Here is an 8,652-nt window from a genome sequence, read left to right on the forward strand (position 1 = left end):
ATAATATAAAAAACAGATACGCCACACGCGAGAGAGGAAAGAAGAAAGAAAGAAAGGAAAAAAACGAATAAATTTGGAAGATAAAAACATAAGAAATATTACACGATTATTAATAATCATTGTAACAATTTTTCTTCAACAATTTAAATAATTTAATTTCAATTTAAATAGAAAATTAAAGCCATCCTCCTCCTCTTCCTTCTCCTCCTCCTCCCCACCATCTATTATACTCGTCATTTATAAAACAGAGATGAAAAATCAAACGATATAAGTTTAAAACCGATACGTTTACAAAAGCACGACACGAAAAACAAGCGGCACACGTTTACGTGGTATAACAACCGCATTCCAAAGCGGATCCCCGCCATATTTGAATCTCCCCATCCTTCCCTCTTCTCCTCTCTCCCTCCCCCTCTCTCTCTCCCCAAGTATTATCTTGTTTCCTCGCCCTTCGGTGCTTCGTCTCTACGTCAACTGGCCATCGGACCCCTTCTCCCTATTCTCCCCTCTTTGATCCTCTTGCTTTTACCCCCCTCCCCCTACCCCTCGCCCCTTCCCTCATCATCCTCCCCCGTTACCCCTTTACCATTCTACTAGTCACCATCCGCGAGTCTCTTCATCTTCTGCTTTTACTTCCCCCACCTCCATTCTTCCTCTTTCCCCCCCCCTCTTTGATCCTCTTGGTTACCCCTCTCTTCTTACCCTTTGCCTTGACTTGGTAGAAACCAGTCACCTTCCATGAGTCTTTTCAACCCCCCCCCTCCCAACCCTCTTCGTCTTCTTTAACTTCTTCCTCTTCTTCTTCTTCTTCTTCCTCTTCTTCTTTCTACTCGTGCTTTACTTTTTCTAGTTATTTTTCTTCTTATTCTTTTTTATTCTTCTTGTTGTTTTTGTAATTTTTTTTTTTTTAAAGACCACCACGAACGTTTGAGACCTGGGTAAATACTTTAAACGAGAACACTAATTGTAAAGTGTCCAAGTATCACCGTCGTTTCAAACCCACCACCACCACCACCACCAGCACCCTGTTTACAGTTTGAATTTGATTGGCCCGATTAAGCCAATCTCTCAACGCCTATTTTAATTCTTATTTGTAATATTATTATCGTGAAATATATTCCCCCACGATATTTTTCCTAGAAATGTTTTTCTATTCGTCTAGAGAAGAACAAAACAATAATTGTGCAAATGTTCAAATGTTTTATTTTATTTTTGTTTTTTGATCGGGTGGTGGGAAGGGGGTTGGTTTTAATTAATGGCTGACGTGTTACGTTAATTCGTAAATTTGCATATTACATACCTTCATTCCCCCCCCCCCATTACTTTGTAACAACATTTTCAAACTGATTACACACAAATGTTTTTAACTTTGTAAGTATTTCCAATTAAATGTGTATACACATTTATTTTATTTATGTATATATATATATTATTTATTAACCTGATCGATAATTCGAAATTCTCGTTATTATTTATCTTTCTTATTCTTTTTTCTTTTTTTTTTTTTCTTTTTTTCGAGGTTTAAGATTGATTTCGATAAAATACACTTGGAGACGTGGTAACAACCAACACACTTACATATCTTCATGCATACATGCATACATGCATACAGATGTTATATACACAGGTATGTAATACGTAAATAAGTAAACGTGTATCTCGATAATCGTTCGATCGATTTTTTCGATTTCGTTGTCCTCCTCGTGGAAAAGAAAGAAATAAGAAATGAAAGAAAGAAAGAAAGAAAGAAAAAGAGAGAAAATGAGAGACATTCGGAACGCACGTGAAGCCACAACGACATAAGTGGGTCGTAGAAGGCCGTGGACAATATATATATATACATATATATATATATGTGTATGTGTGCAAATATGTGTGTTGGCTTTGAAATGTGTGAGTAAGAGAGACAGAAGTCTCGATTTTCCCACGGTCTCTCTAAGGTACTCGTGGAATTCCGGGTCGAATCGAGAATCGATATTTGCTCGAGGTTTCCATATCGATCATTTTCATTGAATTCTAATCAATTTCAATGTTACTCTTACGTTACAATTAATCCTTGTTCTTAATTAACTTCTCTAGAAATTCGTTAACAAATAATCTACAATTAATAATCACGAAACTATGATGTTTATTAAGTAATAATATACAAATCATTACGATCGAAAGGGTTTAATCGATGAATTATTATTCATCGAAATAGGGAAAAAATAAAAATCTAATTTTAGAGAAAAAGAAATAAAACAATTAATCCTTGTTCTTAATTAACTTCTAGAAATTCGTTAACAAATAATCTACAATTAATAATCACGAAACTATGATGTTTATTAAGTAATAATATACAAATCATTACGATCGAAAGGGTTTAATCGATGAATTATTATTCATCGAAATAGGGAAAAAATAAAAATCTAATTTTAGAGAAAAAGAAATAAAATAACTTCAAAAAAAAGAAAAAGAAAAATGGATGATCACTTCTCATCCTATCAAAGTTCGGAGCTTAATTTTAGCCGAAACGTCATCGTCAGGAACGCGTGAAACGTGAAGGGGTAGTAGAAAAAGATAAAAAAAGAGATATATGGAAAGAAAATAGAAGAAGAAGAAGAAAAAAAGAAAAGAGGTGGTGGAGGTGGAGGAGGAGGAGGAGGCGTCGTTTCCGCCTACGGAAGCGCACGTGCGTGTTGTAATATCAAACGGAAGAAGGGCATCATGCGTTTTCTCACTCATTGTCAGTAATACTAGATACTATGATAGTAGTAGTAGTAGTAGTATTTATGAGAAATTTCCTTAATGTGGGTGAACGAGGTCATAAACAGAGTGAGGGCTGTTATCTTACTAATTACGCATTCATTTTATTTCATTTCATTTCATTTTTCATATTATATATATATATTTTACAATTCTTTTCTTTTTATTACGTTATTATTTTTTTTTTTTTAAATTTTTTTGTCCTTTAATTTTAATAATTTTATTTTTATTTCGCAAATATATTTTCTCTCGTTATATACTTCTTCTTTTTCTTTTTTTTAATGTAGGACGATAAACTAGAGATACTTTGCGTCATTGTAAAAATAAATTTAACATCTTTTTCCAGATTGTGAAAAAAAAAAATGTGTCTTCGACGTAATACTACACTCTCACACAACAGTAGTAATAGTAGTGGTAGTAATAATAGTAATAGGAAATTTTCTGAACGCGTGGGTGAACGAGGTTTTACACGAGTGGGGTGGTAGTTGTCTCTAACCACGTTTATTCTACTTTATTATACAACAACAAAAAGAACTCGTCACCGCGAGAAAGGGGTTGAGATTAATTTACAAAATAAAACAAACAAACAAACAAACAAACAAACATTTACCAATAATCTCAATAATCGATTAATTTCATTTATCACTTCGTTTAATACTGTAAAAAAAAGAAAAGAAAGAAAAGAAAAAAAAAACACATCGAATATCAAAGAAGTAATCCCCGAGTTCGGAGCAATAATTCAGTATACACCAAGGGGTAGAAAGAAACACACACATTCAGCACCCTCTTTCAATACTGCGCATTTTCTTACCCCTCCGACCGTTAGAAACGAAGCCACGAGGAGAATAGTAGGAGTAGAAAAGCGAGGAGGAGGAGGAGGGTTCGGGGGTAGGTGAAGGTTTGAGTACATACCGTATAGAGGGTAGATGGTAGAGGGTGAAACAGGGGGGTGGGGGAGACAAAAGAGAGAGAGAGAGAGAGAGGATGCTGCTACTACGTCGCGAGAAACGCTACGGAATCGCAGTTTGTGTTCGGAGAAAGACGGTGAAGTGTGTTGTTCACTCTCGTTCAACGTGCACAAACACACGCGCATACACATATGCACTTGGAACGTGCATACTTAATATGTTTATGTGATACTATGTACGTATCTATTTATTTTTTTTTATTTTTTTTTATTATATCACGCATACTATTTTTTAAACACGCAATTATCTATTCACGCATATATATGTGTGTATGGTTGTGTGCAATTTGTGTATATATAATTTTCAGTGCACGCGCGTGTGTATTTGTTATATCATAAATATTATTATTTTGTGTTATTTTTCATTGAAATAATTATATCTAGCATGCAGCGTAAATCTGTTGTGTATTTCTGTTCTTTTTCTTCTTGTAACATCGAATGTACGTATATAATTCTGTGTATACTTGTGTGTGTGTGTGGTATATTTCGTATATGTGTTGTATCAGTACGAGTGTATTCGTATTACGTCATAAATCATTATTTTGTTTTTCTTTTTATTATTATTCTTATCGAAATGTTTAGATGCAACATAAATATTAATTACATCGTGTTTGTGTGCGTCTGTTTATGCAATGTTTATAATAGATCATTCACAATTTTCTTTTTTTTGTATTTTGTTTTTTGCTTTTTTTTTTTTTTTATTTTTTGTATTTACATACACGATGCACGTGTATGTAATTGCATTACGTTGCTTATATAAAATGTATGCTTTTAGAATTCCCTTTTTAAACGTAACATACACACACACACACACAAATGATAATAATGATAATAGACGATGATATTAAACATTATATTACAAATACATTTTTTTTATATTTTTTTATACAAAATTTTATGGAAGGTTTTTATTTAACGTGGTTAATACGATATTTTATTGCAAGATGCGTTTGTTTAAAAAAAAAGGACGAGTAGAAAGATGTGATATATTTGCGAGATGAATTAATTATACTTTAATTGATTGTTAATTAATCGGAAGAAATGTAAAATGTAGTTTTAAAAAAACATTGATTATCCATCTTCGATACATTGAAATAACTCGTTTATCCTATATGAAAATTCTTTTTATTGAAAGTTGTTTATCTGACCTTAGGAAAAAAGAAAATTATATTTATTACGAATATTATTCCTTTTAAGAGAGACATGCGCAACGTTCGGAAGGTCTTGTAAACAACTTTGAATAAAAGTACTTTCATAATACAACAACGTGTCAGTGTGAAGGTGAATTTCGAGGAGTACGGTACTCCTATCATATACACGGTGTTTTTAAAACAACAATAGACACTTGCATCGATTAATTAACAATTAATTAATTAATATCGTATACTTTATTAATATTTCTCATTATTTATATCAACATTTATTTGTTTTAACCAGTTTTAATCAGTTATTATTTCGAATTGAACATTTTTATTATCCAATAAAATATCCAAATTGTTTCGAATATTTTCAAATTTAATAAACGTAACGGTTTCAGATTTTAAGAAACACTCTCACTGTATATATATATATATATATGAAACTCGTTTCATTTCTATCGCACGTGGAGGCCGTTCATATATTTCTTTTTTCCTTGTTTTTTTTTATTTAACATACCATGCGCGGTAGAAGATATCCACGTGCATGTATTTAAGTATTTACATTACGTCACTTAGACGTTGGAAATATATAATTATTACGTTCGAATGAAGTGTTCTGTTTAATTTCTATAATCGTTTCTTATACATTGTATTTTCTTCAATTTATGTTTCAATTTATGTTTTCTTTCTTTTTTTTGTTTAAATATGTACAACTCAAATAGTAATTAGTGACGGTTACACGTGTGTGTGTGTGTGTGTAAGTATTGATTTCATTTTGTTATCTATAAGCAATTATAATTCTCAACTCAATTTTTTATTAGAAAGAAAATATAAAAAAAAACTGGTGTGTGTACTTATGTACGCACGTAAGAAGTTATACTTCTTTGCCGTACCAAAACGAACATAACCTCAATAACTTCAAAAATAACTTCAAAAAAAAACTTCAAAGAAAAAAAATAACTTAAAAAAGAAAATAACTATTATTATATATAAGAAAGAATAAAAATACTTAAGTACGCACGTAAGAAGTTATACTTCTTTGCCGTACCAAAACGAACATAACCTCAATAACCTCAAAAATAACTTCAAAAACAAACTTCAAAGAAAAAAAATAACTTAAAAAAAAAAATAATTATTATTATATATAAGAAAGAATAAAAAAACTGGTGTGTGTACTTATGTACGCACGTAAGAAGTTATACTTCTTTGCCGTACCAAAACGAACATAACCTCAAGAAAAAAGGGGGGAAGAAGAAAAGAAGACAACTTCATGCCGTAAACTTGAAATCGTTTTCCCGCGCGTCGTAAATACCGACAAACTTCATGGTGTCGTTTTTCCAGACGCTCGGAACAAAATCACTCCCCATTATATTTTCCCAAACGCGCCAAAAGAAGTATAACTTCAAAAATGAAAATTAAAATTAATAGCAGATGATCTATGCAACGAAAGTGTGATATAGTTTTAGAAAGGTTTACTGTATATATATATATACATTTGTTAGCTTTCAGAACGTGTATAAGATAAAAGTGTGTATTAGTATAAGTAACATATGTATATATATATATATATATGCGTGGGCGTGTGTGTGTGCGTGTGCGTGCGTAGATGTTTATAATAGGTACGGTTTAACGTCCGAGAATATACCACGAGGTACTTACAACGCGTAGTAATACTATTTACTACGTTCTTTTAAAACACAACTTATAGATATATTTCAGATAAGAAGATTCCTTTCTTATCATTCGAGTCGACTACAGATGGAAGGAGATAGAAAGAGTGGAAGTGGTTGGGTGGATGAGTGGGTGGGGATTTAGTAAAGATCATTCTGATATTACTCATCTTTTTCGTGATTGCAAAAATGATTACACGATGGAATGAAACGAAGAAAAATAATTTTAAATAGTTAAAGAAAAAAAAGAGAGAGAGAGAGAGTATGAGAATGAAATTGGAATGGGGGAGGGACTAATCGAATTACGTTTTAGTTGAATAAATTAATTTTGAAGTATTCGAATTTTTGTCCCCCTTTTTATTGTCAATTCATAGGTTTGAGAGAGATGGGAAGTGAAATATTTCGTTTCATTGTGCAATACCGTGATTTCAGATTCATCGTTGAATGTAGAACAGGAGTGGGGGTGGGGAGGGGGGAGTGGGAGATAGAGATAGAAGTAAATGTATGATTATGTGATTCATTTTTTATCATTATTATTTTGTTTGGTTTTTTTTTTTTTCGTTATCATTAATTTATGAATCGATGTGTGCGATTTATATCGGTGTGTTTGTTCGAACATCAATTACGATATATATTTTGTCTATCGATTTTTCTATGAATTTCTTTCTTTTTTTTTTACTATCATTGTCGAATGAATTGTTGTGTGTTGCTCTGGGTATTTTTATTTTATTTTTTATTTCTTCCGTTCTCGTAAACGAAAGTGAATAGCGAGCAGATAAGAGTCCGATTAGTCGAGTTTTATTTTTTTGTCTTCTTTCTTTCGTTTTCTTCTATTTGTCGGAATAATACATAATGTGTTTGTTTTAAATAGGAATATCATTTGAAATTATTATCGTCCTCCTTGAATCATCCAAGTAAACTAAATTTCTATTTTATCTTTTTTTCTCTTTTTCTTTTTCTTTTTCTTTTTCTTTTATAGAATAGATAAATAACGGTGAATAGAAATGGAACAGTTTAAATAAACTTTGATTTATATGTTTCGTTAGATATATATATACAAAAAAAAAATATAAAATAAAATTAGAAAAGGATATTTATTTGTGCGTTAAATAAAATTACAGATTTTATTTTTTATAATAATTCAAATAATTCCTGTATTATTTCATCATAATTTTTCCTAATAGAATTTTTAGGAAATGGTTTCTCTTCTCGCGTAGAAATTATGTGATTTTTTATCTAACTTTTTGTAATCTTTCTTTGTAATAGTCAGATTTATTAAGTAGTATTGTGTTTAGTTGATTTAGAAACAGGAAAGCAAAACCCCGGGTCACTGTAGTCTTTGAATGGAAATATCTGCTTACGTAAGAAACACCGACACGAACCCCACCATCTTCCTCTTCGTTAAAGTTTTCGTCTTCTTCTTCGTCTTCGTCTCGTTTCGTTTCGTTTCATTTCGTTTCGTTTCGTTTCGTTTCGTTTCCTTGCATCGTGTCAAGCATCACTGATCGTTTTTCTTCGAAGCTCGTGTCGAATAAACGTGCGAACAAACGGATTCCGTTCTTCTCCACCTTCACCTCCCACCTCCTCCTTCTTATTATTGTTTAAAAAAAAAACATAAAAACATATACTTATTGTTAATCATATCTAAATAACACATTATTTATTACGGTAATCATTCGGTATCTATATTTGGAAGTCATAATATTACGAAATTTACAAAAGTATCATACAATGTATCGTGCAATTAGTTTAAAAACAAGTTTAAAGACAATTCAACTTAATTACTTTATTTTTTATTTTTATATTTATTTTTTTTTCACAAAAAACTAGACCACTCTAATAAAAATAAACAAAATAAGTAGATAATGTTAAGTTTAAATATTCGATAATACGAGTTCGTCAAATACAAGAAATTCTTCCCATTGTATATCTACAGAAAATTATAGATCAATATATTTATTTTATTTATTTAATAATATTTTATTGATCCTAAAACCTAAGCTTTCCAAAGGCCATTAATTACAGGGTAGTACAATATAATATATAGGTGAAATAAAACGGAAATTAAAATTATGTAATTATTATTAAACTTATCGTTATAATAGTAGTAACGCACAGAAAATATATATAA

At 31.0% G+C, this 8,652-nt stretch overlaps 1 protein-coding gene across 5 annotated transcripts in view; it reads left to right on the forward strand.

Moving 5' to 3' along the window:
- The window catches only part of LOC122514871 (insulin-like receptor), a 51,194-nt gene that overhangs the window by 6,371 nt on the left and 36,171 nt on the right, over positions 1–8,652 (forward strand). For 4 of the 5 annotated variants that reach the window (XM_043631961.1, XM_043631965.1, XM_043631964.1 and 1 more), the window contains exon 1: positions 3,745–3,888. The exons of the other annotated variant lie outside the window; for it this stretch is intronic. The gene's annotated coding sequence lies outside the window, so the exon portion shown is untranslated. Of the gene's footprint in view, positions 1–3,744; positions 3,889–8,652 lie in introns of those variants that run through there. 5 annotated transcript variants of the gene reach the window in all.

Source organism: Polistes fuscatus, unplaced genomic scaffold (assembly GCF_010416935.1).
Source record: "Polistes fuscatus isolate 324 unplaced genomic scaffold, CU_Pfus_HIC Scaffold16, whole genome shotgun sequence".
In the NCBI taxonomy this organism is placed as follows: Eukaryota; Metazoa; Arthropoda; class Insecta; order Hymenoptera; family Vespidae; genus Polistes; species Polistes fuscatus.